Below are 22,897 nucleotides of genomic sequence, written 5' to 3'. Positions count from 1 at the left end.
TTCGCCAATTTCAGCATCGCGAAGAGCTTGGGAATCGTTTCTGTTATCCCTAGCATATTATAGTTCATCACGAAGTTCTAGTAACTTGGTGATAGTGACTAGAGAACTCTGTCAATCACTATCTTGTCTAGAAGATTAACTCCCACTTGATTCAAGTGATTGTAGTACTCAGACATTCTGAGCACATGCTCACTAGCTGAGCTATTCTCCTCCATCTTGTAGGCAAAGTACTTGTCAGAGGTCTCATACCTCTTAACACGGGCATGAGTCTGAAATACCAATTTCAGCTCTTGGAACATCTCATATGCTCCGTAGTGTTCAAAACATTTTTGAAGTCTCGGTTCTAAGCCGTAAAGTATGGCGCACTAAACTATGAAGTAGTCATCATACCGAGCTTGTCAAATGTTCATAACGTCTGCATCTGCTCCTGCAAAAGGTCCGCCACCTAGCGGTGCATCAAGGACATAATTCTTCGGTGAAACAATGAGGATAATCCTCAGATCATGGAGCTAGTCAGTATCATTGCTACTTACATCTTTCAACATAGTTTTCTCTAGGAACATATCTACCCTAATAATAAAGCAAATAGTGCTTCTGGTCACCCGTCTAAATAATTGCCCCCGAATTAGCTAAAATTTACCCGCTATGCCACCCGTAAGTTAAGAAAATGATTCGATTTTTATATCAAAGGCGCCGCCGTGAACAGTGGCTTTATATCTGTGATGCCCTGTATATAACACAAGTGCACAACCAGTGTGGTGGCTACAGGCTGTTGCTTCCACCCTGCAGACCATGGTTCAAATCTTATAATAGCCATTTTTGCCTCCTTTTTTAGGCACCTCCTTCATGGGCCGGCCTACCAGGTGTGACGCTCCTGTTTCTTTTTATCATTTTGTCTTTTCTTTTCTTTTCTCATTTCTGTTTCAGTTTTTTCTTCTTTAAATTAATTTGACAATTCCAAATTATGAAAAGTTTCCAGTTATAACAAAATTTTAGAGAAATTATATAATGTGAGTGAATTAAAAAACTTTGTGAAATCATAAAATTTTCGCTGTTTCAAAAAATGTTGGTGATTTTACAAAACTGTTCACAAATTATAAAAAATCACAATCTAGAAAAACATGTCGGGAAGTAAAATCATGCTCATGATTTTCAAAAAAATGACGGCGTATTCAAAACATATTCGTGAATCTGGAAGAAAATGTCCATGAAATTTTAGAAAATATTCAAAAATCAAATGTCTCTTGTGAAATTTAAAATTCATCCCCCAATTTTAAAAAGTCATCAATTGAAAAAATGTTAGCTGAGTCAAAAAATATTCATGAATTCACAATATATTCATGCATTTCAATAAATGTTTCTCTAAACAAAACAAATGTTCCTGATTTTTTAAAGATGTCCTAATTTATAAAAGATGTTTGTCGATTCGAAAAACTGTTCGCCGATTCAGAAGTATTTTATGTCTAGGATTTGATTAATTTTTGGAAAGTCTTTATATGTCTAAGCATTGAGAGTAGTTCCTGGTCGATGAGATTTGTTTTTAAATATTTAAATATTTGCTTGCACGAGACAATGGCAAGTATGTTGTGTAGGGATAAGCTCATTGCCTAGGGATTTACCACATGCATTACGATCACGTGGACATTGTGTGGCAACATGGTGAGCCACCGTGTTAAAATAGACGACACTCATATGTCCGGATATTAAGTCATACTTATTTGGCTAGCATGTATTTTTTGTGTCTCCCATTGCAACGCACGTGACCCTAGGGGGATTCACTACCAACATCATTAAAAATCTTTGATCTATTTCTTTCGTGTCATAAATTTGATGTCTCGTGTTCTTTGCTCTCTTGCATTATTTATTCTTAATTATCAATCTGTAAAACTGATGACATATCGGTGCAATTTGCCTGAACTTGAATTATTTTATTTTGGGTCTATAAATTTTATGATTTTGTTGTTGTTCACCCGTTGCAATGCACAAGCACTTTTGCTAGTCATAAATAAAACGAGGAAGCTATACGCGAGCAATTGATCTACAACATAGATATGCAAAAAACTACAAGGACTAAGTTCATGATAAATTAAAGTTCAATTAATCATATTACTTAAGAACTCCCACTTAGATAGACATCCCTCTAATCATCTAAGTGATCACGTGATCCATATCAACTAAACCATGTCCGATCATCATGTGAGATGGAGTAGTTTTCAATGGTGAACATCACTATGTTGATCATATCTACTATATGATTCACGTTCGACCTTTCGGTCTGAGTGTTCCAGGCCATATCTGCATATGCAAGGCTTGTCAAGTTTAACCTGAGTATTCTGCATGTGCAAAACTGGCTTGCACCTGCTATATGCGAACATAGAGCTTATCACACCCGATCATCATGTGGTGTCTCAGCATGAAGAACTGTCGCAATGGTTCATACTCAGGGAGAACACTTATACCTTGAAATTTAGTGAGGGATCATCTTATAATGCTACCGCCGTACTAAGCAAAATAAGATGCATAAAGGATACACATCACATGCAATCAATATAAGTGATATGATATGACCATCATCATCTTGTCCATATGGCTCCTGCAAATCGCCAACTATTGCTTCTACAACCATCGCCACCGCTTAGTGATAAAGTAAAGCAATTACATGGTGATTGCAATTCATACAATAAATTGACAACCATATGGCTCCTGCAAATTGCCGATAACTATGTTACAAAACATGATCATCTCATACAACAATTTATCTCATCACGTCTTGACCATATCACATCACAACATGCACTGGAAAAACAAGTTAGGCATCCTCTACTTTGTTGTTGCAAGTTTTATGTGGCTGCTACGAGCTTTAGCAAGAACCGTTCTTACCTACGCACCAAAACCACAACGTGGTATAGTGATTGCTTTTTGATCTTCAGAAAGAACCTTGTTCATTGAATCCGATTCAACTAAAGTGGGAGAAACAGACACCCGCCAGCCACCTGTGTGCAAAGCACGTCGGTAGAACCAATCTCATGAACGCGGTCATGTAATGTCGGTCCGGGCCGCTTCATCCAACAATACCGCTGAATCAAGAAACAACTAGTGACGGCAAACAATATGTATATACCCACGCCCACAACTCCGTTGTCTTCTACTCGTGCATATAACATCTATGCATAGACCTGGCTCGGATGCCACTGTTGGGGAACGCAGTATTTCAAAAAAATCCGATGATCACGCAAGATCTATCTAGGAGATGCATAGCAACGTGCAGGGAGAGTGTGTCCACGTACCCTCGTAGACCGAAAGTGGAAGCGTTTAGTAAAACGGTTGATGTAGTTGAACGTCTTCGCGATCCAACCGATCAAGTACCGAACGCACGGCAACTCTGCGATCTGCACACGTTCAGCTCGGTGACGTCCCTCAATCTCTAGATCTAGCTGAGGCCGAGGGAGAGTTTCTTCAGCACGATGGCGTGGTGATGGTGATGACAAAGTTACCGACGCATGTCTTCTCCTAAGCACTACGACAATATGACCGAGGTGGAAATCTATGGTGGGGGGCACCGCACACGGCTAAGAAATCAACTTGTGTGTCTATGGGTTCCCCCCTCCCCCGTATATAAAGGAGGGGAGGAGGGGGAGGGCCGGCCTCAAGGGGCGCGCCCAAGGGGGGGATTCCTACTCCTAGTAGGAGTAGGTTTCCCCCTTTCCTATTCTAAGTAGGAGAAGAAGGAAGGAGAGGGAGAGGGAGAAGGAAAGAGGGGGCGCCGCCCCCTCCTAGTACAATTCGGACCAGCCCATGGGGGGCGCGCTGCCTCCCCTTGTGGCCCTTCTCTCCTTTCCACTAAAGCCCAATAAGGCCCAATACTTCCCCCGGTGAATTCCCGTAACTCCCCGGTTCTCTGAAAAATACCTGAATCACTCGGAACCTTTCTGATGTCCGAATATAGCCTTCCAATATATGAATCTTTACCTCTCGACCATTTCGAGACTCCTCGTCATGTCCGTGATCTCATCCGGGACTCCGAACAAACTTCGATCATCAAATCACATAACTCATAATACAAATCGTCATCGAACGTTAAGCGTGCGGACCCTACGGGTTCGAGAACTATGTAGACATGACCAAGACACATCTCCGGTCAATAACCAATAGCGGAACTTGGATGCTCATATTGGCTCCTACATATTCTATGAAGATCTTTATCGGTCCAACCGCATAACAACATACGTTGTTCCCTTTGTCATCGGTATGTTACTTGCCCGAGATTCGATCGTCGGTATCATCATACCTAGTTCAATCTCGTCACCGACAAGTTTCTTTACTCATTCCGTAATGCATCATCCCGCAACTAACTCATTAGTTACATTGCTTGCAAGGCTTATAGTGATGTGCATTACCGAGAGGGCCCAAAGATACCTCTTCGAAACACGAGTGACAAATCCTAATCTCGATCTATGCCAACTCAACAAACACCATCAGAGACACCTGTAGAGCATCTTTATAATCACCCAGTTATGTTGTGACGTTTGATAGCACACAAGGTGTTCCTCCGATATTCGGGAGTTGCATAATCTCATAGTCATAGGAACATGTATAAGTCATGAAGAAAGCAATAGCAATAAACTAAACAATCATAGTGCTAAGCTAACGGATGGGTCTTGTCCATCACATCATTCTCTAATGATGTGATCCCTTTCATCAAATGACAACACATGTCCATGGCTAGTAAACTTAACCATCTTTGATTAACGAGCTAGTCAAGTAGAGGCATACTAGGGACACTCTATTTGTCTATGTATTCACACATGTACTAAGTTTCCGATTAACACAATTCTAGCATGAATAACAAACATTTATCATGATATAAGGAAATATAAATAACAACTTTATTATTGCCTCTAGGGAATATTTCCTTCACTATTCCTACATGAATAGATCTTGTCTACATCATGTCATCATTCTTATTGCATTACTCTGTTTCTCCATGAACTTAATACACTAGAGGCATGCTGGATAGCGATTGATGTGTGGAGTAATATTAGTAGATGCAGGTAGGAGTCGGTCTACTAATTTTGGACGTGATGCCTATATACACGATCATTGTCTTGGATATCGTCATAATTATTTTCTCTTCTAGCAATTGCCCAACAGTAATTTGTTTACCCACCGTATGCTATTTTCTCGAGAGAAGCCACTAGTGAAATCTACAGCCCCGGGTCTATCTTTTATCATATTGCTTTCAGATCTATCATTCCAAAACCCCCAAAATACCTTGCTGCACTTTTTTTTCTTATTTTATTTTGTGTTTTTGCTAGATCTATTTATTCAATCTCATACAATTTAACCTATCTTTTTACCGTAGAGGGATTGACAACCCCTCTTACGCGTCGGGTTGCAAATATTTGTTCTTTGTGTGGAGGTATGATACGTCCGTTTTGCATCATGTTTTTATATCGATATTTATTGCATTATGTGCTGTTATTATACATTATGGTACAATACTTATGCCTTCTCTCTCTCTCTCTCCCTCTCTCTTATTTTACAAGGTTTACACAAAGAGGGAGAATGCCGACAGCTGGAATTTTGGACAGGAAAGGGTGCAAATTTGAGAGACCTATTCTGCATGACCCAAAAATTCTTGAAAATCTAAGGAGAATTATTTTGGAATATATAAAAAATATTGGGTGAACAAAATACCATAGGGGATCCACCATGTGGCCACAAGGGTGGGGGGCGCGCCTCCCCGGATTGTGGGCTTCCTAGCAGGTATCCGGTGCCCCTGTTCTACTATATTATGTCTTTTGACCTGGAAAAAAAAACAGAAGGAAGCTTTTGGGATGAAGCGCCGCCATCTTGAGGCGGAACTTGGGCAGAACCAATGTAGGGCTCCGGCAGAGCTGTTCTGCTGGGGAAACTTCCCTCCTGGAGGGGGAAATCGAAGCCATCGTCATCACCAATGATCTTCTCATCGAGAGGGGGTCAATATCCATCAACATCTTCACCAGCACCATCTCCTCTCAATTCCTAGTTCATCTCCTGTTACCGATCTTTGTCTCAATACGTCAGATTGGTACCTGTGGGGTGCTAGTAGTGTTGATTACTCTTTGTAGTTGATGCTAGTTGGTTCATTCGGTGGAAAAATCATATGTCCAGATCCTTAATGATAATTATTACTCCTCTGATTATGAACATGAATATGCTTTGTGGGTAGTTACGTTTTTTACTGATGACATGGGAGAAGTCTTGTTATAAGTAATCACTAGCAAACATGCCCGTGCGTTGCAACGGGAGAGAAAAATCGACATGTTTCGCTGCGAGACAGACATCAATTATCACAAATTATGTTGGCTACATGGAGGATAAGTTTGATGATCACAAAAATGATGGATCAATTAACAATACAATTTTTAGGGTGCTAGTTGAAAAGATGGGACACAAATCGTAGCCATCTAATCAGGTGAGCAACCCTATCTTTAAATTACTATACTGATAATAAAATTATAGTACAAATAGTGCTTATTTTTATTTACTAACATCACACAATACAAATGTGGTATACTTTATCTGGCGTCCGGGCATATATGTTTCGGGCGTTCACATTTTTTTGTCTGACTTCAGTAGAACGTTGTAGATCAGATCGTCGATGCCTTGTGAAAAAGCATACCTCTACCCGCAAAAAAAGCATACCTCGTCGGTAGATAAATCTTTGTAAAAAATGTTTAGCATGCAATACTTTCAAAGTAATTTTACCTGGATGCAATTGTTCTTATTCCTCCATAGGTTTGTTATATGCACTTTTATGAACCGGGGTCAACAATGCGTGGAGATAATTTATATTTGTTGGATGTGCAAGCTATATGTTTTTGTTGCGTGTTCTAATATGTGTATATATATTAGTCTTACAATTTTCACGTCTTAATAATAGTACATCAATATGAAAATAGTACGTCAATATGAATTCGTAAGCAAAACAAACAGAGTCAAATCCAATCCTAAAATAAAAAAAATCTAGCATCAACGTGTGCACGTCCGCGTACACGAGATATTTACTGATGGGTGAAGTAATCATCCCGGCCTGTGCATCACACGTCCTTGTGGAGCTGCACACTACGCAACCGATCTTTATCTCTAAGGCTGAACGCAGAAAAATCCCCCTTTTCTCCAGAAGCCCTTGGTGGGAGCAACCGTGGGACTTGTAGCACAGCAGCGCACGTCGGTGACCTCTCCAGCAGCTCCCCCAAAGATTGAGCCTGTGCGCCCGAGGCTGCCTCAATTGCGGCCGGGGACCTCTCCCGTGCGCGCCGGCTGCTCGAGCTCGCCGCACCCTCCTCCTCTCTCGGTTTTCCCTTTTCCTTCTCTCTAATCTCTCTCTCGGTTTTCGCTGCCTCCAGCCAGCTCTCCATCTCGTTTCCGGATCTGCTCCGCCCCACCGCCAAGACTGCCGAGCGCCGCCCCATTCATCCGCTGCATGTGCCACGCAGCTGCCACAGCCCAAGCTTAGCCGTGAAGCCGTTGTCCATCTCTATGCCCTACTTTGCAGGCCACCGCCGCCGCTAATGTCACAAGGTCTTCATGGCGGGCGTTGGTACTTCGATTGGACCGCTCGTGTCCATCTTTTTTGTTCCTTCCTTCCTCTACCTCAAGCTTGGTTACCCATATTCTCATCCTCTTTCGGTGTCTTGGCTTGCTTGATTCTTCCAACTAGCGAACGTATATAAGTTGATAAGATTTGATTTATCATAGCAAGGTGGGACTATTAATTACAAAAGAAAATAAAAAAATTCAGCACATGCATAAGGAGCAAATTTTTTATCGGCCCATTAAAACTCCGGCCCACTTCCGAATCTGCAGACGACAGCGGAACGAACGAGTTATGACGTACGAAACAATAGCGAACGGACGAATCTATATCGATATATCTGCAGAGACAAAATTTAGTACCACCTCAAATATGTTTTCAATTCAAAGTGAAAGCGTAAACTCACGGGAATAAGCGTATTGTGACGGTGAACCCGATAAAGTCAATCCGTGCTTTATTATTAGGGAAAGATGTGAATTTGGTATTCGTTCTATATTTTGATGAGATGTATGTTGTCTTTCCTCTAGTGATGTTATGTGAACATCGAGTACATGACACTTCACCATGATTTGGGCCTAGGGGAAGGCATTGGGAAGTAAGAAGTAGATGATGGGTTGCTCGAGTGATAGAAGCTTAAACCCTAGTTTATGCATTGCTTCATAAGGGGCTGATTTGGATCCACATGTTTCATGCTATGGTTAGATTTATCTTAATTTTTTTTGTACTTGCAGATACTTGCGAGAGTGGTTAATTATAAGTGGGAGTCTTGTCCAAGTAAGTACAACACCCAAGCACCGGTCCATCCACATATCAAATTATCAAAGTAACAAACGCGAATCATATGAGCATGATGAGAACTAGGTTCACAATAATTCCCATGTGTCCTTGGGAGCGCTTTGCTTTATATAAGAGTTTGTCCAGGGTTTTTTTTGCTACAAAAAGGATTGGGCCACCTTTCTGCACTTTAGTTACAGTTGCTACTTGTTACCTGTTATGAATTATCTTATCACAAATCTATCTGTTACCGATAATTTCAGTGCTTGCAGAGAATACCCTGCTGAAAACCGCTTGTCATTTACTTCTACTCCTTGTTGGGTTCAACACTCTTACTTATTGGAAGGACTATGATAGATCCCCTATACTTGTGGGTCATCAAGACTCCTTTCTGGCGCAATTTCTGGGGAGCGAAGCGCCTTTGGTGAGTGGAATTCGGTAAAGAAACATTTATATTACGTGCTGAAATTTACTACCACTTGTTGCTATGGAAAATAATCCTTTGAGGAGTTTGGTCGGGGTATATTTACCCCGACCGGAAGAGCAAAGAGTTTCCCCTCAACCTACTGAACCTACTAAAAATATTTATTATGAAATTCCTTCGGGTAGGATAGAGAAACTGCTAGGTAATCCTTATGCAGGAGATGGAACATTACATCCTGATATGCATCTAATCTATGTGGATGAAGTTTGTGGATTATTTAAGTTTGCGGTTTTCCCGAGGATGAAGTCAAGAAGAAGGTCTTCCCTTTACCTTTGAAGGAGAAGGCATTGCCACGGTATAGGCTATGCGATGATACTGGGACTTGGAACTACAACTGTCTTAAATTGGAATTTCATCAGAAGTTTTACCTATGCATCTAGTTCATCATGATCGGAATTATATTTATAATTTTTGGCCTCGTAAAGGAGAAACTATCGCTCAAGCTTGGCGGAGGCTTAAGCCAATGTTATTCATGCCCCAATCATGAGCTCTCAAGAGAAATTATTATTCAGAATTTTTATGCTCGATCAATCCATGCTCGATACTTCTTGTACTGTTCTTTTATGAAGATGACTATTGAATTCAAATGGGATTTATTGGAAAGAATTAAACGCAACTCTGAAGATTGGGAACTAGACGAAGGTATGGAGTCAGGTATAAACCTCAAGTTTGATTGTGTTATCTTTTATGGATACTGATGCTTTTCGTGAATTTAGCACTAAATATGGACTTGACTCTGAGATAGTAACTTCTTTCTGTGAATCATTTGCTATTCATGTTGATCTCCCTAAGGATAAGTGATTTAAATATCATCCTCCCATTGAAGTGAAAGTAGTAGAACCTATTAAAATTGAATAAGAAACCATTACTTATAATGTTGATCCTATTCACTGGTATGCGTCGGTGCTATACAAATGGGTTTTGACCCCTTTCCACGACGGCATTTGTAACCGTCGCCTAGTGAGTGGAGGCGATAGGTGAGTCCTTCCCACACGACTCAGAAACCATCGGGGATATGCCCTGCTGGCACACATGCTCGGCAAAATGAGGTCGTGTGCGACCGGCGAGCGCTCAAATACGGAAATAAGTATAGTAGAGCTAAAAAATACAATTATACAGGTGAAATTGTTTCCGGTCGTAAGTACATCCCACACAGTCAGTCCCTGATAAACGTTTCCGTTCGTATGTACATCCCACACAGTTGCTCCAAGGAAAATGTTTCTGTTCATAGGTACATCACACAAAATTTTCCCCGTTAAATCGTTTGTGATAGCGTTGCCATTGCACATGATATTAACAATTTTATCATTTGCGTTATTGAATGCATCACACACTATGCATAGAAGAAACTATGTGGCAAAGGTTGTCCATCACACACAGTTTTTATGTGGTAAACGTTTGCGCAAGGTGGCCTAACGCAAAAAGTTTTCAAGAGAAGGTCGTGTGTGATTGTTCATTGATCCAACACGGTTTTGTCAGGGGAAACGACACCTATCTCATCACGAGGAATCCCTTTTGCTACGGTTGGCGGGCGTGGGGCTGTGGAAAGACCGGGATTGAGAGATCAACGCCGGGGGATTATCCAGGTTTGGGCCGCAAGTGATGCTTAATACCCTACTCCTGCTGGGTTATGTTTATCTGGTGTTCTTGGACTAGCTACAAAGCATGCAGGGTCCAAAAAATCCGAATCCTCTCTCTGTACGCCGCGGGTCTCCTTTTATAGTCGAAGGGGCCGCCACAGTGGCATACAGGAGGTGGAAAGCTATACAATGGTCGAGTCTATCTCCTGATACCGTAGGACAAACGCATTTAATGCGCTGCTGACATGCCTTTCTTGCTTTATTGGGGACGGCAAGGAAGCTCATCCCAGCTGTCGCCGCCTCACCTGGCTTTGACGCGCGTCCGAACTAATGAGGCGTGTAGTGCCACACTGGCTGGCTGGCTGCTGAGTTGGTGGGTGGCAGAGTCTCCATGAAGATCTGCATGCCACCATGCAGGTGCTTGCTGGGTTGGCCTGCAAGCTGCACATCACCATGTAGGTGCGTGCCTTGTTGGCGGGCTGGCCGCTGTGTTGGGAAGGCGGTGGAGCTTTGGCGGGTGCGGGGCGGGCTGCGGCCCCGCGGATGTCTTCGGCAAGAGTCCTGCCGGGGCTCCAGCAAGGGTCTTGCCGTGGCATCGTGGTCGTCCCCGGCAAGAGTCTTGCCGGGGGTCTCGTGGGTGACCTTGGCAAGGATCTTGCCGAGGATCGTCGTCTTCTGGTTATCATCTAGTCTTGTGTGCTTCTGGTCTCCACAAAGATCTGCATGCCACCATGGAGGTGCCTCCCAAGCCTCGGTTCCAAAGTGGTTGATGGTGTTGGAACTCTTGGGTTCAAGGGTGGCGGCTCTGCTGGTGTTGGGCAAGTTGCCCCGACAAGGTTCTTGCCGGGGCTGTGGAGGCCGCCCCGGCAAGGGCCTTGCCGGGGGAGTTCACCTCGCCCTTCTGCTCTTCGTGTTTCTCGCTTGGCGTTGCTCTGGTTGTCTTGTGGCTTTACTTCCTTCCTCTGCCCCGCTAGGTGTGGCCGCAGGCGCGGCTCCAACTGCCCGCGCACAAGTAAAGGGGTACAAAATAGGACCCCTCCTTTTGTGCACCGACAGGAGCCCCCGGGCCTGGGCCACACATAACCGCGATGTGTTGTTGGGCTAGACCCAAAACGGTGCGCGGGCATGTGGCCCGAGTTGTACCGCAGTAACTCCCTCACAAGTTGCACTTCCCCACGACCCACGTTGAATGCGCGACGTGGGGGTCGTGCGTGACATGGGGGTCATGTGTGGGGCAGTTGCTGCCCTCATGCGTCACATCATGGTAAATGGTAAAGAGGCGGCCCACGCCTTCCCCATAAAAGGGAGGAAAACGCAGGCGCATGACTCATTTACTAGGTGGACTCGGGTCGCGGCCTTCAAGGTGCCCGCGCCCCATGGTCACGGGGTGGAATGTGGTCACCTCAGTTGTCCTCTTGATTCTGGTTCGCTTGCCACATGTCCTCCATGCCCCGAGGAGGGAAGGTGGTGGATGCGGAGGGCACGAGCTATAATGTGGAGGCAGGAAACTGGGTCGTCGCTGATTGGAGCAGCGGGTCGATCCCGATTCCTTGCACCCCTTGGCGGCCAGATTGGTTGAGCGGGGCGGCCGAGCCTCGGCCCCACCCCTTTATAAGAAGAAGGGGAGGGGGGCGGCGTCCTTCGATCCTTCAGCGATGGTCTCCTCCGCCTCGACTCCTTTCTTGCCTTCGTCATGGTGAGAGGGCGCGCTGGTGCTCCGTTGGCGGCGACGAGGGCCTCCGCTCGACAGCGTACCCTTCCTTCCCAAGAGCTCATGGCAGTGGAGCCGGCCGTGAGAGGAAGAGGAAGGGGGCGAGGCCGAGGCCGCCGTGGTTCTCGGGGAAGAGGAGGACGAGGCGGCGCACCGGCTTCGCCTCCACCAGCGGCCCCTCCTCCAATGGAGGGCCATGTCGGAGACCAGCCCCACGAGTTCTACGTCAGGCTGTGCGGGCCGGTGTGCGGCCGTCTTCATCTCCCCACTCTGTTTGCTCGGGAGATGGAGCTTGACCCGCCTCAGGCCTTGAGGTTGCATATGAGGGGCTGCGGGAATGGCAGCATGCGGGTCGACGTCGACTTCCCCGCCCCTCATGTTATGTATCTCCACCGTGGATGGAAGACCTTCGCTCGTGCCCATAGCCTGTCGGAGGGGCTCGTCCTCCAATTCAAATTGATGGAGAACAACCTGCTCTCCGTCAAGGTCTTTGGGCTCTTGGGAACTCGCTTAAGGTGTTGCGTGGAGAGCTCCTTTGACGGTGAAACCTCCTCCTTGAGCGGGAGTGACGAGGAGGACAGTGACAGAGACGACAAGGGTGTTAAGCAGGAGGACGCTGACTCCGATTGACCGCGCCGCCCCCTCCCTTGGCTCCGCGCCCTGCCGAGGGTCTTCCTCGTCAAGCTCTCCATCGGCGCGTTCCTCGCCACTTCCTTTTTGCCTTCACCTGCCGCACCTGGGAGGAAAGGGGCAAGAACGGAGATCACGGGGAACCTATCTTTCTTTTTAAATTGTAGGCACTTGCCAAATCTTAATTTCTATATAATGTAATCCCTCGAGCCCATGCTTGTATCCTGTAACCTTTGTACTTGCATCAGCATATTAATGAAGAAGTCTAGCCCTGTTGGTAACTCGTGCACGTGTATGTTCATGCAAAGGAGAAATGCCTCCTTAGTGTAAATAAACGAGTCCTTCCGGCAAGCCACCTTGCCGGCGCCCCTTGCGCCTGCCAGAGAATCACATCTGCCGGGTTACAAACAAAGGGCCCAACCCCCCGTCCACCTTTTTTTGACAAGGGTCACCACGACCACTCTGACCGAAGCAGCGCTCGAGTCGGAAATGGGAGCCCCCGAGTCCTTCAAGAAGAGTGGCGAGGTTTTCTAATGCACAAGTCATAGGTTATGAATACGAATGGGCAAGAGGTAAACTTTATCTGTTTGGTTTGCCGGGGATCGCTGTGCCGTGCGGTCTTCTCAACTTCTTGCCGGAGCCGGGTCCTTGGCGGGATCGCCCATCCTTGCCATGGCTGGAAAGAAGAGAGGGCAAAAGCACGGAACCTCAGTGGTTCACTAACATTTACTGGAATCAAAAAGCAGTACAGTCCCCTAGACAAGCATGCATATATGTATATACATAAACATGGAAATCGACAGGAATCTATACATACTAAGGAATTCCTTTTCCCTGACAGCGCACAGGGCTGCGCCTGGCTCCGTACATAGGGTTACATGCCTTGGCGGCAAGGCTAGTATGAAACGGGGGTTGCCGGGGCTCCCGGCAACCACGCCTTAGGGGTAAAACTTGCGAAGATGTTCAATATTCCAGGAGTTGCTCACCAGAATGCCATCTTCGGTCTCCAGGCAGACTGCGCCAGGCCTGGTGACTCGTATTACCCGATAAGGGCCTTCCCACTTCGGCGTCAACTTGTTTGGATTCTTAGGGGATTGGATCCGCCGAAGAACAAGGTTTCCTTCCTCAAGGCTTCGGGCGTGAACCTTGAGGCCCTGATAGTGGCGCAAGGCTTGCTGGTAGCGAGTGGCCCGCACAGCAGCCCGAAGACGATCTTCCTCAAGGAGCATCGCATCATCTTGGTGCAACTGCTCTTGCTCAAGCTCATCATAAGCGAGCAGTCGAGGTGACCCGTATATGAGTTCAGTGGGGAGAACTACTTCTGCCCTGTATACCAGGGCAAAGGGTGTCTGGCTAGTGGCTCGATTTGGTGTCGTCGTGATTGACCAAAGAACCTTTGGCAACTCATCAATCCAGCGCCTTCCGCACTTGTGCAGCTTGTTAAAGTTCTGGTCTTGAGGCCCCGCAGCACTTCCGCATTCGCCCTCTCAGCCTAGCCGTTACTTCTGGGATGGGCAACAGAAGCAAAACAGACCTTGCTGCCGAGGTCTTGAATGTACTAGATGAAGGTGCGGCTCATCAACTGCGTGCCGTTGTCGGTGATGACTCTATTTGGCACACCGAAACGACAGACTAGTCCCTTGAAGAACTTGATGGCTGATTGTGATGTTACCTTTCTCACTGGCTCCACTTCCGGCCACTTTGTGAACTTGTCGATCGCGACGTACAAGTACTCAAAGCCCCCGACAGCACGGGGAAAGGGGCCCAGTATGTCGAGCCCCAGACAAAAATGGCCAGGAAAGAGGGATTGTCCGAAGGGCTTGGGCGGGTTGATGAAGATTCTTTGAATGGAACTGGCACGCTTCTCACTTGGTTACTAGTGTAGTTGCATCCGGGAGGGCAGTGGGCTAGAAGAAACCTTACCGGAACAGTTTGCCGGCAAGAGCCCTTGACCCTATGTGGGAGCCACACATGCCTCCATGTATCTCCGCCAACAGCCTCAGTCCATCCTCCCAAGGAATGCACTTCAATTTCACACCATTCGGTCTTCTTCTATAGAGGGCATCATCCACAAACTGGTACATGCTGGACCGACGGGCTACTTTCTCTACTTCTTCCTGCTCCTCGGGGAGCTCTCTTGTTTGGAGGAAACGGACGGTGGGCTGCACCCATGCCGGAGCCCGAGGCTCGACGACAAGGACTAAAGGCTCGTCTTCGGTCGTAAGGGCAGCTGCTTCTATGGCCAGGGCATGAGGCCCTGCTGAGGGTTGCTGCTCTCCGCTAAGCTTGGGACTCCCCGCAATGTCCTTGCCGGCGGCTCCTGGGAGCTCAGCGGGAAAGTACTTCCCGGGGCCCGCCTTCCTTCGTTTGTTCTGTCCTGTTGATGGTTCAACAGATGGGTGAGTTAATTGAAGCACAAAGGTACCTGGTTCCACAGGCAACTTTCGGGCAGCACGCTTTGACAGGTCGTCAGCAATGCCGTTCTCCGCTCGGGGAACATGCTCTGCTTGCGATCTGTCAAAGCACTCTTCCAACTTCCGCACTTCATCCACATAGGCCTCCATCAATGGGCTCTGGTAGTCCTTGTTTACTTGCTTGACGACGAGTTGTGAATCACCTCTGGCGATGAGCTTTCTGATTCCAAGGTCTGATGCGATCCTGAGGTCGGCCAACAACCCCTTGTACTCCGCCGTGTTGTTTGTTGATTTTTCCCGGGGAAAGTGCATCTGGATTACGTACTTGAGGCGCTCTCTGGTGGGTGCAACGAGTAATACGCTAGCACCAGCACCTTGGAGTGAGAAAGCTCCATCAAAGCACATAATCCACTCACTGCTTGTCTCCTTGCCGGGGAGGGTGGTCTCTTGAATCTCCTCGTCGGGCTTTGCGGTCCATTCTGCTATGAACTTCGCCAAGGCTCGGCTCTTGATTGTTGAAGTACTTTCAAACTTGAGGCCAAAGCTCGACAGCTCTAACGCCCACTCCACAATCCTCCCAGTTGCATCTGGGTTGTGCAAGATTCATTGCAACGGGAGGCACGTGACGACGGTGATCTCATGTGCTTGGAAATAGTGGCGCAGCTTTCTCGAGGCCATGAGGAGGCTGAAAAGTAGCTTCTACATACCAGAGTATCTTGACCTAGCCCCCTGTAAGAGGGAACTAACAAAATGGACTGGGTGCCGCACCATCTTCTTCTGTCCTACTTTTCTCATCTGCTCAGACTCTGCCTTGCCGGGATTGGGTCTTGCCGGGGGTTCCATCTTGCCGGCATCAGACTCTGCCGGGGAGGGCCTCGGCCCGCCACTCGATGGCCCCGCTGCTACTGCTCCCTCTTTCTCAAGTTCCCTCTGCGCCACCAGCGCGGCACTGACCACTTGATTCGTTGCTGCCAAGTATAGCAGCAACGGCTCTTGCGGTTTGGGCGCGACTAGTATCGGTGTGGGGGAGAGATACCTCTTCAAATCTTGCAGTGCAGCCTCTGCCTCCGGAGTCCACTTTACTGGACCCGCCTTGAAAAAGGGGAGGGCACGCTCAGCAGATTTGAAGATGAACCTACTCAGGGCGGCAACGCAGTGGGTGAGCCTACGGATGTCTTTGACCCGCTTCGGTGCTTCAATCTGCTCGATCGCCTTGATCTTGTCGGGATTTACTTCAATTCTGCGCCGAGACACAAAGATCCCAAGAAGTTTGCCAGACGGGACACCGAACACACACTTCTCTGGGTTAAGCTTGAGGTTGATCTTACGCAGATTTGCAAATGTTTCTTCTAGGTCTTGTACGAGCGTGGCCTGTCCTTGGTTTTGACCACTATATCATCCATATAGGCTTCCATATTTCTATGTAGCTGGGTCTCAAAACCAATTTGGACCGCTCGGGCAAACATCGAACCGACGCTCTTCAACTCGAAAGGCATCTGTACAAAACAGTATGTACCACATGGGGTGCTGAACGCGGACTTCTATTCGTCTTCTTTCATCATGAAGATCTGGTGGTATCCTGAATAGGCGTCGAGGAATGACAGCAGGTCACCCCCGGCAGTGGAGTCTACAATCTGGTCGATGCGTGGCAGGGGGAAAGGATCCTTGGGACAAGCTTTATTGATATCTATGTAGTCAATACACAGCCTCCACGTCCCATTTGCCTTACGCACCACCACCGGATTGGCCAACCACGTGGGGTGGAGTACTCCTCTAACCAGGCCTGCCGCCTCCAACTTCCTGATCTCTTCTTTGATGAACTTTTGTCGCTCCAAAGCTTGCTTCCTGACCTTTTGCTTGACGGGCCGCACATGAGGACAGACAACAAGATGGTGCTCAATCACCTCCCTGGGAACATGGGGGATGTCGGATGCTTGCCATGCAACACATCGACATTCGCCCGTAGGAAGGCGACGAGCGCACTTTCCTATTTGTTGTCGAGGGTGGAGCTTATGGTGAAAGCCCCGCCTGTGCCATCCTCCTTGACGGACACCTTCTTGGTTTCTGGTGGTGTAGCCTTGTAATTCTTGCTCTTTCCGGTGGAGCTCTCTGGCACGTCCTCAACGGGAGTGCAGCACTCTGAAGAGGTGCGCTTGCCAGAGTGGGTGCAAGAGGTCTCGTCGGAAGGGGTCTTGCCGGCCTTCTTCCTCCCTGGAGCTTCAGCGGCAGGGGCAAGTGTCTTCGCGGCAGTTGCTGCAACTGCCTCTCGGTAAAGTTGATCGGCGCAGATGAGCGCATATTTCTTGTCGGAGGGGATGGTGATGACAGTCAGCGGCCTTGGCATCTTTAATGTGTTGTAGGCGTAGTGGGACGCCGCCATGAACTTGGCCAGCGCTGGGCGGCCAAGGATCCCATTGTATGGCAAGGGGATCTTGGCGACATCGAAGATGATCTTCTCCATCCTATAGTTCAGCTCGCCTCCAAATGTAATGGGCATCGTGATTTTACCTTTAGGCTGGCTCCTTCTCAGGTGGACCCCTTGAAACATGCCCGTCTCTTCAAGGTCTTCATCAAGAATCTGCAGCTGCTTGATCACAGCGGGCGAGATCAAATTCAGACCGGCCCCACGGTCAACCAGCACTTTCATCACCTTGAGGTTGCGTATTGTTGGCGAGACCAACAATGGAAAACCCCCGACCGCAGTTGTGCGATCAGGGTGATCCTCAATGTCAAAAACGATGGGCGTGCGGGACCACTTTAGGGGCTTCTGGGCATCGAACAACGGCTCTGCTGCAGCGACCTCACGCGCCCACTTCTTCAGCTGGCGGTGTGACGTGTGCAACGAGGCGCCACCGTCGACGCACATGGCCTCTGTAGCCTTCTGGAACTCATGCTCGCCGGACTCGTAGTCCTCGTCATGATCATCATCTTCCTCTTTCTTGTCGCGGCCCCGAGCGGGCCTCTCTTGTTGGTTATCTTTGCCGCGGCGACCCCCTTGGCCGCCACGCTTCTTGTCAGATCCCTCATCACCATCCTGACCCTTCTCCTTGTCTTGCCTTTCATATCCATCCTTCTACTTTTCAGCAAGCAACTCAACTTGTCGACAGTTCTGGAGGTCATGGCCCTTGGTGCGGTGGATCTTGCAGTACTGCTTGTCGGAGCCTCCTGGCTTGCTGGCGGCCACCAGGGCCAAGCAGGCGGCACACCCGGCAACCTCCTTTCCGGGTTCATCAGCCTTGGCCTTTTTGGCGGCGCCGAGCTCGCTAGATCCTTCAACAGCAAGCACAGTCTTGCCGTTGCGCTTCCTGTTGCGGCGACATCCCTTCTTTGTCGGGGCGGCGATGTCTTCGTCTGTGGAGTCGTTTTCCGCACCGGCGTCCTCGCCGGGGTACTTCCTCCCCTCTTTAGCTCGAGCACATCTATCGGCCAGAACATAAAGTTCAGCCACATCCTTGACCTTGTTCATCGCCAACTCTTCACGCATCTTGCGGCTGCACACATTCTGATGCAATGCGCAGATAACGGCTGCGGGTTGAACATCTGGGATGTTGTACTGCACCCGGCTGAACCTATGTATGTACTTGCGCAGGTTTTCACCTTCTTTCTGGGGGATGATGTGCAAATCGTTTGCCTGGCCATGAGCTTTGTGGCCTCCAGTGAAGGCGCCAATAAACTCATGACACAAATCTGACCAAGAAGAAATGGAATCCACTGGCAAGTGCATCAACCACGACATGATGTTGGGTTTGAGTGCCAACAGGAAGTAATTGGTAAGCACCTTGTCGTCGCGAGCTCCAGTAGCTTGCATCGTGATGGTGTAGATGCTGAGGAACTCCGATGGGTCGGTCTTGCTGTTGTACTTCTCGCCAATACGGGCTTGAACGTGCGGTGGGAGGGCCACTGGAACTGCCGCAGCTCTCGGGTAAAGGCTGGACAGCCCACCTCATAAGGCAGGTCGCCGGGGCCCCCGGCGCTGGGTGGTTCATAGTAGGCCCCGCACGCCGATCTGACTGATGGCGTGTCTCCCGTGTCGTTCGATGGTAGTTCGAGCGTCCTCCTGGGCCCGTTTCCGAAGGACTTGATGTTGGTCACGACAGGTTCATGGGTCGGACGACGCTGTGGAAATGTTGTCACCGACGTTGGGTCGATTGGCCGGTGGCTGTTGTCGTGACCGCGGGGGGGGGGGGGGGAGTGCACCGTGGTCGCAACATCTCTGGTCCCCCCACTACCGGCATGCACCGGCTCATCAGGACGGCGGTGCGAGGGTTCCCCTGGGAGCGGCTCGTCTTTGTTGGCGAAGCTGACAAGGCTTCGGATGGTGGCTCTCCACTCGTCGAGCTTCTCCGCAGTAGGGGGAAGTCGAGGAGCAGCTGCACATGTGCCAGCGGTTCTGCTGGTGTAGGCGGCGGCGAGATCTGCGTAGACCATGATGCGCTCCGACTTCTAACTGAGTTAGAAGGGGCTCTGTCATGGTCTCGCGGTCGCACGATGCCCGCACCGGTGTCTGAGCGCACACGCCGGCCTGGTTCATCCTGCAAGTGGCGCATAGGGCTCTTTCTGCGACGGTGCCTGTGGGCTCAAGCATTGCGGTGTTGCTCATCCCACGCGGCCTGGGAAGGGCGCAGCGCGGGCGCCAGCTGGGGTGCCGTAGAGGCTGCTGCGCCGCCCGTGGGTAGCACGGCCCCGCCCCCGGACCCAGCGGCACGTGGCTCGTCGTCTCGGATTCGGACGATGCCGCTCGCTTGGCTCTGATCGCTAGAATGTCGTGGATGCTTGCGGACAACGTCTCCGGCCCCATCCGTGGGCACCCGGCCGCCTGCTCGCGCTGGCATAGACGGGCCGGCTCTGGACGAGCCGATCATTGTGATCCCCTTTCTCTTAGGGGCCATGGTTATGATGAAGTCGGTGTGCTAACCTTCAAACCGGATTTTCACAGCTTGCGCCCCCTACCTGGCGCGCCAAAGATGTCGGGGGAAACGACACCTACGGGATCACAAGGAATCCCTTTTGCTACGGTTGGCGGGTGCGGGGCTATGGAAAGAGCAGGATTGAGAGATCAATGCAGGGGGATTATCCAGGTTCTGGCCGCAAGTGATGCGTAATACCCTACTCCTGCTGGGTTATGTTAATCTGGTGTTCTTGGACTAGCTACAAAGCGTGCAGGGTCCAAAAAATCTGAATCCTCTCTCAGTACGCTGTGGGTCTCCTTTTATAGTCGAAGGGGCCGCCACAGTGGCATACAGGAGGTGGAAAGCTATACAATGGTCGAGTCTATCTCCTGGCACCATAGGACAAACACATTTAATGCGCTGCCGACGTGCCCTTCTTGCTTTATCGGGGACGGCAAGTAAGATCGTCCCAGCTGTCGCCGCCTCGCCTGGCTTTGACGCACGTCCGAACTGACGAGGCGTGTAGTGCCACACTGGCTGGCTGGCTGCTGAGTTGGTGCGGTGGCAGAGTCTTCACAAAGATCTGCATTCCACCACGCAGGTGCTTGCTGGGTTGGCCTGGAAGCTGCACATCGCCACGCAGGTGCCTACCTTGTTGGCGGGCTGGCTGCTGTGTTGGGAAGGCGGTGGAGCTTTGGCGGGTGCGGGCTGGGCTGCGGCCCCGCGGATATCTTCGGCAAGAGTCTTGCCGGGGCTCCGGCAAGGGTCTTGCCATGGCATCGTGGTCGTCCCCGACAAGAGTCTTGCCTGGGGTCTCGTGGGTATCCTTGGCAAGGATCTTGCCGAGGATCGTCGTCTTCTGGTTATCATCTAGTCTTGTGTGCTTCTGGCCTCCACAAAGATCTGCATGCCACTGTCGGATTTCGGGTTCCGGCAGACCCTTGAGGTTCGAACACTGGGGTGCGCGCGGAGATTTCACCTCCTACCTACCTGCACCCCTCCGCCATGCTAGGATCTAAAACTAAGGAAAGAACAACACAAGAGACACAAGGTTTATACTGGTTCGGGCCACCGTTGTGGTGTAATACCCTACTCCAGTGTGTGGTGTGGTGGATTGCCTCTTGGGCTGATGATGATGAACAATACAAGGAAGAACAGCCTCGCGAGGGTCTGTTCTTGGCTGGGGGGATGAACTACTGAGAAGAGTTCAGTCACCTTTTCCTCTCTATCTCTTCCTCTCTCTCTCTCACTTCCGACCTCTTTTTGCTATGTGGATGGCTGGTCCTATTTATAGTGGCCCTGGTCCTCTTCCCAAATATCGAGCGGGAAGGGAGCCAACAATGGCGGGCTAATTTGAAGGGGGACAACAAGTATCAGCTATCCTAACAAAAGTAGTCTTCGCCTGCGCAAAGCTCTGGTGATGACGCCGTCTTGGGCTCCACGGTGACCTCCATCTCATAGTCCTCCTGGTCTTGGTCTCATTGCACCGAAATGGCAACCTTTGCCTGATGCCTCGGTACTCCACGGCTGCGCTTTCCCCCTTTGCACCAAAGAGGAAGGGAGGATGCTGCGCGGGTTGGCACCCGCCTGGCGCCCCGAGTCATCATGGCTTGCATCACGGGCACCTCGTGAGGTACCCCGCCTTGATCTCTCTGCCTCCTCGTGAGCCAGCCTGACGAGGCCGTGCCTGAGGAAGCTCCGCGTCGTCCGCCCTGCGAGGCTTGGCCCCTCGCGAGGGTCTTGGGTTTGTGTTGGTGAAGACGGGCCGTGCTGGCCCCCCCCTTGAGCCATGCCGCAGGCCGCAGGCAGGCAAGTCTGCGGACCCCTGTTCCCAGAACGCCGATAGTAGCCCCCGGGCCAAAGGCGCGCTCGGACTTGGCCGTGCAGGGAGGCGGAAGGGCAAGAACGAAGCACCGTGGGCCCTAACAGCCTGCGGCCTTGGGCGCCGCGTGGCGGTTGACTGGACGTGGGCGCCTTAGCAACCGCGCGAGTTGATAAAGGAGTGGCATCCGCCTAGGCCCTGCTTCTTGCTTTCCCCGATTGCGGCTCAGATCCCCTTTCTTGCACCTCTCCTTCCTTCCTCCGAAATTTCCAGATCTTCTCTGACCGTGCGACCTAGGGAGCCATGGTGCCTCGCCAGCCCCCGGCCGTAGCTTGGTACTCGTCTGCCCTGGACTCGCCGAATGTGTCGGAGGCGAGCCTTACCCGGTTGCACCGGATGGCGATGGCGTGGGGGCATCGACGGGGCAAAGGTGTTCAAGGCCGGCTCCGCCACCCCTGAGGGTCAAAGGAGCACCTTCTATCCGCTCTTCGTAAGTGCCATTGTTGCTGGCCTGGTGCCTCCCTTCCCCGAGTTCTTATTCTCTGTCCTCCGCCATTACAAGCTACAGGCTCTGCATCTCCATCTCAACTCCGTCCTTCTCCTGGCAATCTTTGCTTATTTTTGCGAGACCCACACTGGGGTGCAGCCCTCAGTGGCCTTACTGCGCCACTACTTCTACCTCCGGACCTATCGTGGTACTGCTTCCGCGTGCGCGAGCTTCGTCGCGTACGGCGGCGCCATTGCCATCTCGAACCCTGGGAAGAGGATTGAGGGCTTCAGGAGCAAGTGGATCTTGGTGGATGCTGGGCGCATCCACCCTCGGCTGATCCTGCCCACGGAGCAGCCCACGAGCTCCAGCGACTAGGGTCGAGCGGAGCTCGCGGATCCCCACGCGAAGATGGTGTTGGAGAAGATGGACACGGATCTGAGGCCGACCGACATGGCGGCAGCGAAGCTGACCGGCGCGTCGCTGCTGAGGGAGTTCCTGGAGCACCAGCTGGCTCCGCTTCGGCA

Source organism: Triticum urartu, chromosome 3A, assembly GCF_056163025.1.
Source record: "Triticum urartu cultivar PI428250 chromosome 3A, HENAU_Tu73, whole genome shotgun sequence".
NCBI classification, from domain to species: Eukaryota; Viridiplantae; Streptophyta; class Magnoliopsida; order Poales; family Poaceae; genus Triticum; species Triticum urartu.
This window is presented reverse-complemented; position numbering follows the sequence as displayed.